The sequence below is a fragment of the Lactuca saligna genome, chromosome 2 (assembly GCF_052625555.1).
Source record: "Lactuca saligna cultivar CGN05327 chromosome 2, ASM5262555v1, whole genome shotgun sequence".
Classification (NCBI taxonomy): Eukaryota; Viridiplantae; Streptophyta; class Magnoliopsida; order Asterales; family Asteraceae; genus Lactuca; species Lactuca saligna.
Genome location: NC_136418.1, coordinates 130,265,342 through 130,278,567, shown reverse-complemented (window position 1 = coordinate 130,278,567; position 13,226 = coordinate 130,265,342).

Below are 13,226 nucleotides of genomic sequence, written 5' to 3'. Positions count from 1 at the left end.
TTTAATTATTTGGATTAAATAAGATTTGTAATTGGTTAATCAAGTTGATATTTCAATTAACCTCTTGTTTGTTGGTTCCTCAAACAAACTCACACATTAACTTACCTATTTTCTTATTAATCTTAATTTTATATTCATTACTCTTAAGCATATGATCAAGTGTTCACAATACATATGAGGTTAATAATCAAGAGATGTTCATGCAGCTTAATTACCTTCCAATTAACAAAAAATAGTTGTCATCAATGCGTAAGGTTCTTTAACAAACTTAATTTAATAAAATCACCAAATCATAATCAATCAAAAAGTATATTATAACCATAGGAGCAAATTAGTCTTTCCAAACAGAAACTAAATGAATTTAGCTAATAGTCATGATAAAAACAAACTCAATAACAGTTTTAATTAAGCTAAACATCTTAAATCCTAAAGCTAAGTGGAATGATTAACCTAATAGCCTTGATTCTTCCAAGGATTGAAGATTAGGGTTCCTTAGCTCCTCTAGGGATTTTTTGTCACAGGACCAGCTCTTAAAATTGCAAAAAGTATTTTCCAATCGGATAATGAATTGGTATTTATAATTATCCAAAAATAGGATGTACTCGGCGAGTAGCAGACCCAACTCGCCGAGTAGGTGTGAGTTATCCGTCTCAAATCAGGAGTCTTGACTTATCTTCTGGAATCTTCTCATGTACTCGCCGAGTACGCTCGAGAACTCGCCGAGCAGGTCTTCTTTTGTCCTTCATTCTTCACTCTTTGATCTTCAATTGCTTCCCTTTGTTCCTTTTCACCCCCAAGCATGTCTTGTGGATTGAAAACAAAATTTAAGCTTTATTAAGTACCTTTTGTCCACATTATACACAAAATTAGTTAAAAATGAATAAAAATATATGCTAAATAATTAACTAATTATGCACATATCAAAATACCCCACACTTGACTTTTGCTTGCCCCCAAGTAAAACTAAATTTTAAAACATTAGAATCATATATAACAACTCCAATCTAACCCAGCCATTATGCCAAGTCCGCAACGCATGCATTTGTGTCTAAAATTGTTCTAAATACCCCCATACTCCAAATACTCACAATCCTCATAAACATTCGCCCACTCACCCCGAACTATGCTCATTTTATGCAACCCTCCGAATCCATCCGCAGAAAACCTCTTACCCTCAAGGTATTTTTAGTTGAGCAACTCAAGCATACATAATCTAGATAATTACAATTTATGATACCACTATGGAGCTCTTTTGACTTCTTTACTTCCTTGATAATTTGATCTTTAATCTCTTTGAATTCACCACCTTGTATTGATTATTTTTGGTATCTTCAACTTTTTGAATTTCTTGGAATTTTGATCTTTTGATCTTCACTTTATTTGCTCCAAAATTCTTACAACTTTTGTTGCAATTCTCTTTTTTTTTTTAACATGTATTTCTCACTTTTTTCACTCAAAATCCTACATGCTTAAGCCAGGGCCGGCCCTAGGGGAGTTCAAGATGTTCGACCGAATAGGGCCCCGAAAAAAATAAGGCCCGCAAATCATCCTATTACTAAATAAATATATATTATATATAATGTTTTTCGTTGATTTGTATATAATTCTTGTAGTCCAGTTGGTTATCGGCGCAAATGTTGAATGTTTGTACACCCGTGTTCGATTCTTCCCCCTGACGCGCCCATTAGTTTTTATTTGTTTCTTTTTTCTATGAGTAATTTATAATATATAAATTAAGTAGAGCACCTTAATAACCAATCCTGTTTTAGTTTAGTTGGAGATGGTGCAATGTCTTTTACTAATCCACCTTTGTTCGATTCCAATAATGTCTCATTTTTTTAATATGTTTTGCTACTTTAATATATTTAGGAATTTTTTATATAAATCTAATTTTAATACACATTTTTTTTCGTGTTTGCACAGGGCCTAAAATAACTCCGGATCGGCCCTGGCTTAAGCAGGGGCGCTCAACCTCAACCTTTATTGGCTAACGATAATAATTTTCCTGGATACATTTCAGGTTTAGGCTGCTAAACGTATTGCATCCCTCAGGCTGAGGGGTGTCGTGTTTTTGTCCCATGATTTCACTGGAATAAGGAAGCCACAAATGCACTAGAACGTATATAGGCTCAACTAAACATTTGGGTTTTCATGCAATTATCAACACAATTCTAACATAGAATCCTAATTGTTTTTACCAAAATTTTCTAAATTAATTCCTAAGTAATTTCCTCTTTGGCATGCAACAAAGTAAAATTTTAAAATTAACCTAAATTAAGATTCTAAGTTTTCTAATTTGTGACCAAACCCCCTACCCCACACTTATTTTAATGCAATGCCCTCATTGTATAATAAAAATGCAAATATAGAGAGAATTGGAACAAACTACCCTGGGGTAGCAGTCGATAGGGTTGATTCTCTTCTTTTTAGCTCCATCTTCAATTGAATTTAGACATGGGAACAGCTCATCCATGTCTTGGGTGTCAAACGTCTCTTGTGGTTGACAGCTTCAGAATGTTGTGGAACAGACTTCTTAGAAGATTTCCAGTAAAAACTCTTCATAAAAAGTGGATAAATGCTGCAGTGAAAGTGCTCAAAGCAGCTTGGGGACTTGAAAATTGTACATCTACTCGGCGAGTAATGCCATGTACTCGGCGAGTAGCTCTCAGCCTGGAACCATTCGTGTAATACTCCCATGTACTCGCCGAATAGGTTTTGTGCACTCGGCGAGTAAGCACTGTAATTCCAAAACTAATTCGTTTCTTCTTCCTTTGACCCTGGGTTTTGAAATTTGACACTTTACTGACCCTTCTCTAAGTCCTTCAGCAGCAACACTCTTCACGACTCTCGACTCTAACGGACTCGATCCTAAGGACAAGACTTTGTAAAACTTTTTCTTGAACTTCTCTCATCCCTTACTTGACCCTTAATAATCTAGTATGCTTCCTAATCTTCCATACCTGAAAACAAACCACTAAAAGTGAAAGTAACAATCATACCAACCAAAAATAAAAATTATCCAAGTTTACAAATATCCAAAACAAAACATCATAAAACATAAAAAAACAAAGTCTTCATTCTTCTTCATCTTCCATGTCCTCCCCTCCTGCTCCACTTACTCCTCCACCATCACCTCTCATCATCCTCTCTTCCCAATTCATAATGTACGGGTATCCCGGGCTGGGTCTTGGAGCAATATGCATTTGCTCAAAAAGATACTCGAACGATTGGTTATTATAGTTAACCTCTCGCCCGATATCATCTAGGTAGTGCCGGTACTCTACTTGCTTCCATCCATCATTATCTTCCTCCACCGGAATAACCGGTGGGTCTTCCCGTACCCTTTCGCTTCGTTGCCGAACCCGCCTTCCCGGCTCCTCGGGGATTGTCGGCTCGTCCGCGTGTGGAATGGAAAAAGAGTCACCAAACTTCTCAACGATCCGGGCCCTCCTATATAAAGCAGTGTTGAACGGTGGAGGGTAAATAACCGTGAGTGCCCTCGCCTCGGGTAAGTCTAACACTCCAAATGACCTGGCCAGCCTCGTAACAAACATGCCTCAATTTATTTTGGAGTTGACTTTCTCCTTGACCGCCCCTTCAGCTAAAAACCTGGCAATGCAATAAGGAAGGTTGCAGAAAGCATCTGGAGTAATAATACTCCAGAGATAGAAAATATCAAGGGTTGGGACTTTGTCCCAATCCTTTCGCATGTTAATAGTGTTGGCCACAAGGCGGTGAATCAGGCGATGGATTAGTGAGCGGATATGCCCCTCCTGAGCAGTAGAGGGAATGTACACCTGGTTGGCAATTGTGTTCCACCAGGTAGAAGCCACCACCCCTTCAGGAAGATCCATGTGGCAGTGTTCCAAAAATGCTTCAAAATCTTCATTAAGCATGGTGCTTTGGTCATACACCCCCAGCCTCCAAGAGAACTCTGCCATGCTGCACTGTCGCAGCTCCCCACCAAGAGAAAAAGTAATAACGTTGGGGTTGTAATATTCACTACCATCTCGGAATGAGATGGTAGCAAAGAACTCCCAGCACAGCTCAACATATACCGGTTCCTGGATCTTGAATAACTGCAGCCACCCATCACAGATGATGGTTCTATCCCCCAAATTACACTCCTTGACCAAATAAGGAGTGAGCTCTTCTTCCAAACCCACTTGACCGAACCACTCCCAATCCACAACATTAGGCAAATGAATTTCCTTTTGTTTCAGCGCCTCTAGCTTGTTCTTGGCGCGGGCTTGTGAGGACTTGGATGTTATTTGTCGGAACGAGAGCCACGAGTTTTCACCTTGGCCCCCTCCCTCAAAGATTGTCCCCTTCTGAACATGGTTTCTGCAAAACAACAATAAAGAAGACACAAACAAGCAAAACCCTGCTATTAAAATCAAATAATAAAGCTGCATACTGCCTACTCGCCGAGTCCGTAACACCTACTCGGCAAGTAGGATGAACTGCGAGACATAATCGGTCTCGTTCATATGTAGGGTGCCCAAAACTCCCAATTGCTCACAGGGGTTTGTAGTATTGAGTCAATATACCATGGATCTAACAGAAATTACTCCTAACATTGCCTAATTCATGGCAAAATTAGAGCCCTAGAATTTGAGGGTACCCCCAAAATCCGATTCTAGACAAAATAGGGCCATTCATTGATAAAGATTGAACCTTTGGTGGGTTTACAGTAGAAAAATCTTACCTTTTTCTTGGAGAGATGAGGATTGAGTGGAGATTGAAGAAAAAATCACAAAGGTTGGCTTGAGACTACTCTGCACGGCGAGTGTGGGGAGTGAATGGGTGAAAACCCTTTTTTTTACAGATTATAAACCACCTATGTAAATCGGCTACTCGCCGAGTAGGAGAGACCTACTCGCCAAGTAGAAATCTGAAATTGTGTTTATTGGGTTTAATTAGGCAGGTACTCGCCGAGTATGCATGCCTACTCGGCGAGTATCCCTTGCAGATTGAAAAATTTTTAATGTTGGTGAAAAAATTATACGTTTTCTTATTTTTTTAAACCATCCACCCCACACTCTAGGCATTGCTTGTCCTCAAGCAACTATATTCTTAATAGAAGACGAATGAAAACAATACAAATAGAATTAAAGTAAAGGAAAAGAGAATGCAAACTTGAAGCTCGGGTTGCCTCCCGAGAAGCTCTTCTTTTTAAGGAGTCATTAGCTGGACTCCTCCCCTTCTACGTGGTTGCCCTTCCTTCCAGCAACAACAATTCTTCCATTCCTTCATTCCGGGGAACTCCTTCTTCATATTTCTTGACTCGATGTCCATTAACTTTGAAAGGCGTTACATCTCTTGACAATAGCTCTATAGCACCATGTGGAAATACCTTCTTCACCAGAAAAGGACCATCCCATCTTGACCTTAGTTTCCCCGAGAAAAGCTTTAGCCTTGAATTAAAGAGCAACACTTTTTGGCCTTCATGGAATTCTTTATTTTCTTTAATCCTCCTGTCGTGCCACATCTTAGTCTTCTCTTTATAAAGCAACGAACTCGTGTATGCATCATTTCTAAGCTCTTCAAGGGCATTCATTTACATCAATCGGTTGCTCTTGAGTTGTTCCGTGTTGAAGTTACACATCTTTAAGACCCAAAACGCCTTATGCTCTATCTTCACCGGCAAATGACATTGCTTTCCATACACCAATATATATGGTGTAGTACCATTAGGTGTTTTGAAAGCTGTACGGAAAGCCCAAAGTGCATCATCTAGCTTCTCCGACCATTCCTTGCGATTGCTCCCCACCGATTTCTCCAAAATTCGCTTTAACGCTCGATTCGTCACTTCGTTTTGTCCACTAGTTTGTGGATGGTAGGATGTAGAAAATTTATGGGTTACCCCATATTTCCTTAGCACCTTCTCTAGTTGATCATTAGCAAAATGTGTGCCTCGGTCACTTATAAGTGCTTTCGGGACTCCAAATCGTGAAAATAGTTTCTTCAAAATCGCACCACTACCCGATCGTCATTAGTTGGTAATGCTTGTGCCTCTGCCCATTTGGATACATAACCCACCGCCACCAAGATGTATTTGTTGCCTCTAGACACGGGAAATGGTCCCATGAAGTCGATCCCCCACACATCGAATATCTCGCACACTTGGATACTATGTTGTGGCATTTCATTTCGAGATGAAATGTTTCCCACTCTTTGACAAGCATCACACTCTTTGACAAATTGGGCTACATCTTTAAAAATAGTAGGCCAATAAAACCCAATGTCAAAGATCTTCTTCGCCGTGTAATGTGCTCTGTGATGTCCACCCGTGGGTCCACTATGGCAATGCTCTAATATTTTCTGGCTTTCACTCCCGAACACGCATCTTCGTATGATCCCATCCGCGCAGCTTCGAAAAAAGATATGGTTCATCCCAAAAGTAATATTTTATCTCAGAAAATAATTTCTTCTTTTGTTGACTTGTGAGATCTTTTGGGATGTAGTTGCTAGCTAAGTAATTAGCTATATTGGCAAACCATGGTTCTTCTCTCATGGCCACCATAATATACTCGTCCGGGATGTCATCGCCAACTCTTTCTTCATGCAATTTCGGGTTTTCAAGTCTTGACAAATGATCAGCTGCTACATTCTCCATTCCCTTTTTGTCTCATATCTCTATGTCAAACTCTTGAAGAAGTAGCACCCATCTTATCAATCTTGGCTTGGCATCTTGTTTGGCAAACAAATACTTGATAGCAGAGTGGTCAGTAAAAACGGTAGTTTTTGATAAAAACTAAATATGGACGGAATTTATCAAAAGCATACACCACAACTAATAGTTCTTTTTCCGTGGTGGTGTAATTTTCTTGGGCTGGATTTAGAGTCTTGCTAGCATAGTATATGGGTCGAAAGTGCTTATCAACCCTTTGACCAAGGACAGCTCCTAAAGCATAATCACTATCATCACACATAATTTCAAAGGGTAAGCTCCAATTTGGTGCAACAATGATAGGGGCATTAGTTAATTTTTCCTTTAAAAATTCAAACACATCTAAACACTCTTTAGTAAAATTAAATGGTGCATCTTTTAATAATAATTGTGTCAAAGGTCTAGTTATTTTGGAAAAATCTTTTATGAAACACCGGTAAAAACCCGCGTGTCCTAGAAAACTTCTAATGTCCTTCACATTAGTTGGTGGGGGTAATTTGGCAATGGTGTCAATCTTTTCCCTGTCCACTTCAATTCCCATTTTGGAAACTTTATGGCCCAACACTATACCCTCTTTAACCATAAAGTGACATTTCTCGCAGTTGAGGACCAAATCGGTTTTTTCACACCGAACAAGCATTAAGTCAAGGTTTGTGAGACAATCATGGAAAGAAGATCCAAAAATGGAAAAGTCGTCCATAAATACTTCCATGAATTTTTCCACCATGTCGTGGAATATGGCTGTCATGCACCTTTGAAAAGTCGCGGGTGCACTGCATAGCCCAAAGGGCATGCGCCTACATGCAAAAGTCCCACTTCAGCAAGTGAATGTGGTCTTTTCTTGGTCCATGGGGTCTATGGGTATTTGAAAGTAACCCAAGAATCCATCTAGAAAGCAATAATAGCTATGGCCCGATAACCTTTCTAACATTTGATCAATAAAAGGTAAGGGAAATGGTATTTTCGAGTGGCATCGTTTAACTTTTGATAATCGATGCACACTCACCAACCGATTACCATTCATGTAGGAATTAGCTCATTATTCTCGTTGGTTATGACCGTCATCCCTCCTTTCTTAGGCACCAATTGGACCGGACTCACCCACGGACTATCGGAGATGGAATAGATAATTCCCGCATCTAGGAGTTTGACCACTTCTTTCTTGACTACTTCTTGCATTTTCGGGTTTAGTCTTCTTTGGTGCTGCACAACCGGCTTCACTCCTTCTTCCAGAATAATCTTGTGAGAGCAATAAGATGGGCTTATTCCCTTGATGTTGGTGATGCTCCAAGCTATGGCACACTTCCGTTTCTTCAACACTTGCACGAGCTCCTCCTTTTCAGATTTGGACAGGTCAGAGGCTATAATCACTAGCTTTTGGTTGCCCTCTTCAAGGAAAGCATACTCCAGATGTTCAGGTAGCATTTTCAGCTCAGATTTTTGGTTCTGACTGCTGGACTCGCTAAGTGCAGGCAGGGTACTCGGCAAGTTGGTGGCTGAATTACGAATTCCTCTTTTTCACTGGAGGAACTCAGCGAGTAGATCGTGTTGGATTAGTTTCTAAGTCCATAACTATTTTGGTATGTACTTGACCCGATGGTGCATGGTCCTTTTGGGTTGCCTTCACCAAAGCAACTTGATAGGATGATTTATGGAGAGTAAGGATTAAATATGATTTATTAATGTATTATGAGAATAATATATTAAAGGAGAAATCATATTGTTTAATTAATATTAGTCAATAATTAATTGGTAATTAGTTTTGTGAGTAAAAGAAATTAATTAAACTTAAGGGACTGGAATTGTAATTATAGGATAATTGCAATTTGGGCCATGGATTGCCTTATATTAAGGGATGGACGAATTCTAATGGGAAACCCATAAGGAAATCGTCCATGGGCTTAATTAAAGGAGTCTATGGGTTGCTTAGGGCTTAAGCATCCAAATTAGGGTTTCCTTGTTAGATAACCCTAATAGCCCAACTATATAAAGACCCCTTAAGGCTCAAAAACGTGGCTAATGTTCTTGTAAGGGTTTACACACATTTTTGGCAGCCTCCAACCTCTCTCCTCTTCATCCTCTTGCTTATGGTGTTTGTAAGCCATTAGAGGAGTGACACTTGTGACTCTAAGCATTCTAAAGTCAATACAAGGAGATTTAGGATTGTTATTGCTACATAACAATCAAGGTATGATCTTAAACCTAATTGCATGTTAATATGATTACTTGTATGCTAGAATTAGGGTTTATAGTCTTGGATTCAAAGCATGTACAATAGAGAAACCTAGATCCAAGCATTAGGGTTTGTATGAGCACATAGGATGTCTTATGACCAAAACCCATCAGTGGTATCAGAGCCTAGGATGGTTTCAATTGTATTGATGCATTGTATAACTGGAAAATCGTTTTTTGGGCTTTATGGCTGAGGAACTCGGCGAGTACCCCTCAACTCGGCGAGTACAGCGTAGTACTCGGCGAGTTCGAGCGTCAGATAATGCTTATCTCGGGATTTCTTGCTGTTTTTGCATTTGGATAGTTACCTTATCATGTTAGATCAATATAAATCCGATTTTATGATATATATGACTATATTCTTGATCTAATTAAAGATAATTATCAATTAACAAGATAATTGTTTCCTTATAAGATAATTGATTAATTATTTTGAGTAAATTGATAATTGTTTTGCAAGAAATCATTAAATAAATTAAATATAGATAATTATGTGATTAAATGTTAATTTAGATTATTTGTTATTTGATCATTGTAGTTATGAAAAGTTTCATATTTTCCCCTTTAGGTTTTATAGTTTAAATTTGAACCCAAAAGTTTTTAAGTTTTGAAATTTAAATAGTTAAAACCCTAATGTTTTGAAATGTTTCAAAACTTGCCATCAAGTTTTGGAATTTAAAAGTTGATTAAAAGTTTAATTAAGAATGTTAAATTCTAAAACCCCAGTAATGTTTTGAAAAGTTCGAATCACACCCTTATGGTTTTATTAATTAATTAAGGAGTATAATTAAAAGAGGTTTAATAAATCCATAAAAGTTTAGGTTAACCATTTTAATTGAATTAAAAGTGTAATTGTTAAAGTTAACCATATAGTATTTTAAAAGGATAAAATACACTCTATACTATATATAACATTAAAAGTCTAACATTATATATGTTTATGAGTAAAAGTCAGTCTTACCGTTAGTAGGCCTCATTCACGAAGCTGGTCTATAAGGGGTGTTTAAGGAAATTGCCTATAAAATGGCGATTGAATGGGTATCCACTCTTACCCACCGCACTCTTGACTAGTGGAGGATCGTTAGCCGAACGGATAGGATAGGACGAAACCTTCCATTATAAGTATAATGAAATACAAAGTAACTAAATGTTTTTCAAATTCCCAATCTTAGTTACCTAGGCAAAAGTGAATTGATGCAATTCCATGAAATTACACTTTGTGCCCTTGCGAAGACGTTAGTGGAGCGTGTGTGGTTTACCGGCATACTAAATGGTTCTAAGAAAAGGTAGCAAAGGGTGACTCAATGTTTGTCATAGTTCGGTGGAGCGTGTGTGGTTTACCGGCACATCGAATAGGTGATTGTAACATGTGAGGGCACCATGTAGTTTGCATGGTTATTCACACCCGCTTTGTGATCCTCGGCATCCCAGTCACAAACTAGAGGGGCATATCGAGATTTAAACATGCCATTGAAATGTTCAATGAATCTCAAAGGATCTAGGAGTTTTCATAGATTTAAAACTTAAATTTCTTTTTCGTTTTTCATGGTGGAAATTAGTGAATCGTCATTCACTTACCTTCAAATGTTCTGCAATTTGGGTTACGGCATCCCTCTCCCGAGTTGTAGGATATTGTGTTGGGTCCTAGCCTTGGAATTTCATTTGGGTGATTTACCAAGGACTCAATCAATCAACTAACTTGAATTCGTTTTTCTCCCGATGTCAAAGTTCGACAACTATGGTCTTCTCAAATCCTGTGGAACAACCATTCCACATGAAGATGATATTCCACGATTCGATCGAGGAACAAGAAATCATGCTTCACTTCCTCCTCCTCCTCCAATTATTCTCCCTAACCCACAAGATTGTAAAATTGAAAGGTTTAATATCACTCAAGCCCTTTTGGCAAGTGAACTTAAAGAGGGCAAGTCGGTGTGTGCACACGTCTTAGGGATGAAATCACACATTGATAGACTAAGAATGATGGGATCTGTTGTCGGTGAAGCGATGACTGTTGATTGGGTTCTTCAGTCACTTCCTAACTCGTATAGTGAGTTCGTAAGAGAGTACTATATGATGCACCACGATGTGACACTTATAGATCTCACCTACATGCTTATTGCTGCTGAATCAACAATGGTTTAGCGCAATAGAAAAAGCAAAGTTGATTGGTGAATCTGCCTTCAAGACCTCTATGGATATAGACAATGGCAATGAAAAGACATGCAATGATCGAAAAGTTTGATCATAAGAGAAAGGCGATGTCTGAAGTAGTTCCATGTGTTGTTCCAAAGGAGTCAATTTGCTTTTATTGCCAAGAGAAGGGGCATTGGAGACGAAGTTGCCCTATCTACCTAAGAGATCTAAAAGATGGGAGAGTCAAAAGTATGACTACGCTTTAGGTAAGAATCCACTATCTAACTCCATTAAGTTCCTATTCATTGATTCTTAATACATGATGTGATAAGATTGCATTTGAATGTTTTGAAGGATCGGTGAAAAGAAAGGAAGCTTGATAAGAGAGCAAGATGAATCTAATCACAAGAGATGGATCTTGATCGCATGGACTTGAAGATTGGATTTTGAGCTTAGATAGTTATGATAGAGTTGTTAGAAATTTTCTTTTTACATAGTTTTCAATAGATTTTGCATTGTAAGGACAAATGTTTTTCCGCTGCTTTTATAAATAAAATAAATTTTGTTTGACTTATTTATTTGTTTACTTCCTTGCAATGAAATCGTTATGAAAATTGATGTTTGCATATTTCTACAACGAATGGATATAATTCTTAGTTATGGAAATGTCAAGAATTTACCAAATAGGGAGGTTTCTCATCGCCCAAGTTTCAATTGGACAGAAACTTGGAATCACGCAACTTGGTTGTACGATAAATGAGAAATTTCATATTTGGAAATTAGACTAATTCATTGACAAAGTGTCAAGTGAAGGACTAGGAAATCGAGTACACAAAGTTGTGTGTTGATCGAGTTTACCATAAGAGTAACAAAGATATTCGTCATGATTTACTAAAGGCTTAGTAAATATGATTACACTTACAAGATTAAGTGTAATTTTGAATTGATTAAAGGGTTTAGATCAATAGCAAAACGAATAAGAAGAATCAAGTAGGCAGAGAGATAAAAGTTTCTCCATTCTAAGAAGAAGGGAGAGTACCTTTTATGCTTTATGATAGGTCTTAATGATTGAGAACCATATCTCAATTGATCCTCTAAGTGAGTCTTGGTACAATTGTATGTCCAAGAAGAGGAATCAAAGATTGAAGAAATGGTCAAATCAAGAAGTCAATCATACTTCGTTCCAAAACAAGTCTTAAAGTCAAGATTGTGACATTGAGTGAATAGTATAACATTCATCAATTGTGGAAAGTTGTGATGTCGTGGATAAGACAGAGACCAACTAAGACCAATTTATGAAGTGTTTTGATAAAAGCTACACTAACTCTTGAATATTTGGTTGTCAACAAATGTTTATTGACAAGAGAATCTTATATGTCAAGGAGTCGGTGGGAGTCTTAATGGTCTTGAAAGGTTTCAAGAACAAATAAAATAAACCTTATCGATCATCACTAGCACACAAGTTGAGGTTTACAACCTATCCTGAAGACATTGTTTTGTTTCTGTGCCAATCCAATCAAGTTAATCATGCATGTGAGTCCTATGAGTTCTCATTTGAATGCATAAAAGGCAAGGACCTTGATCAATGAAAGGTACATTGATAGGAAAAAGGTGAGATGCTCAACTACTTGGAAGACGTGGTGGGCAGCTGTGCTACCATAAGGCAAGAAATCAAGATTAAGAAAGTTCGGTCCATATGAGTCTGAATTTGTTGTAAAATTTGTTTTAACAAATTCACATGGATAGGAACAAATACACCATTTAAATCTAAGTGTCATAAGATTTCCTCCTTCATGAAAATGATTGTGAGAAAATGCTTTCACTAAGAAAGATTTTAAGAAGATAGTGATTGTAAAATTGCATTCTCGAATTTGATCATGGTTACGGCATCCCTTTCCATAATTTGAATTGTGAGGTTTGGCAATTAGTCTTAATTGTTAAGACACACATATGAACTATCTAAGGCAAAGGTGTATAAGTTCAAGAAGCCTTGATAAAAGATTATCAAAGCACTAAGTATTAGAAACATGGACTTAAGAAATTCAATCGGTATTGTTTTTCTGAAAGTTAAGATGTTTATGAATACATGTCGAAGCTAGTGGGAGCATAAGTGTTATGTTTTATAATAATCATCATGATAGTGGGAGCATAAATGTTATGATTGTATGATTATTAAGGCACGTAT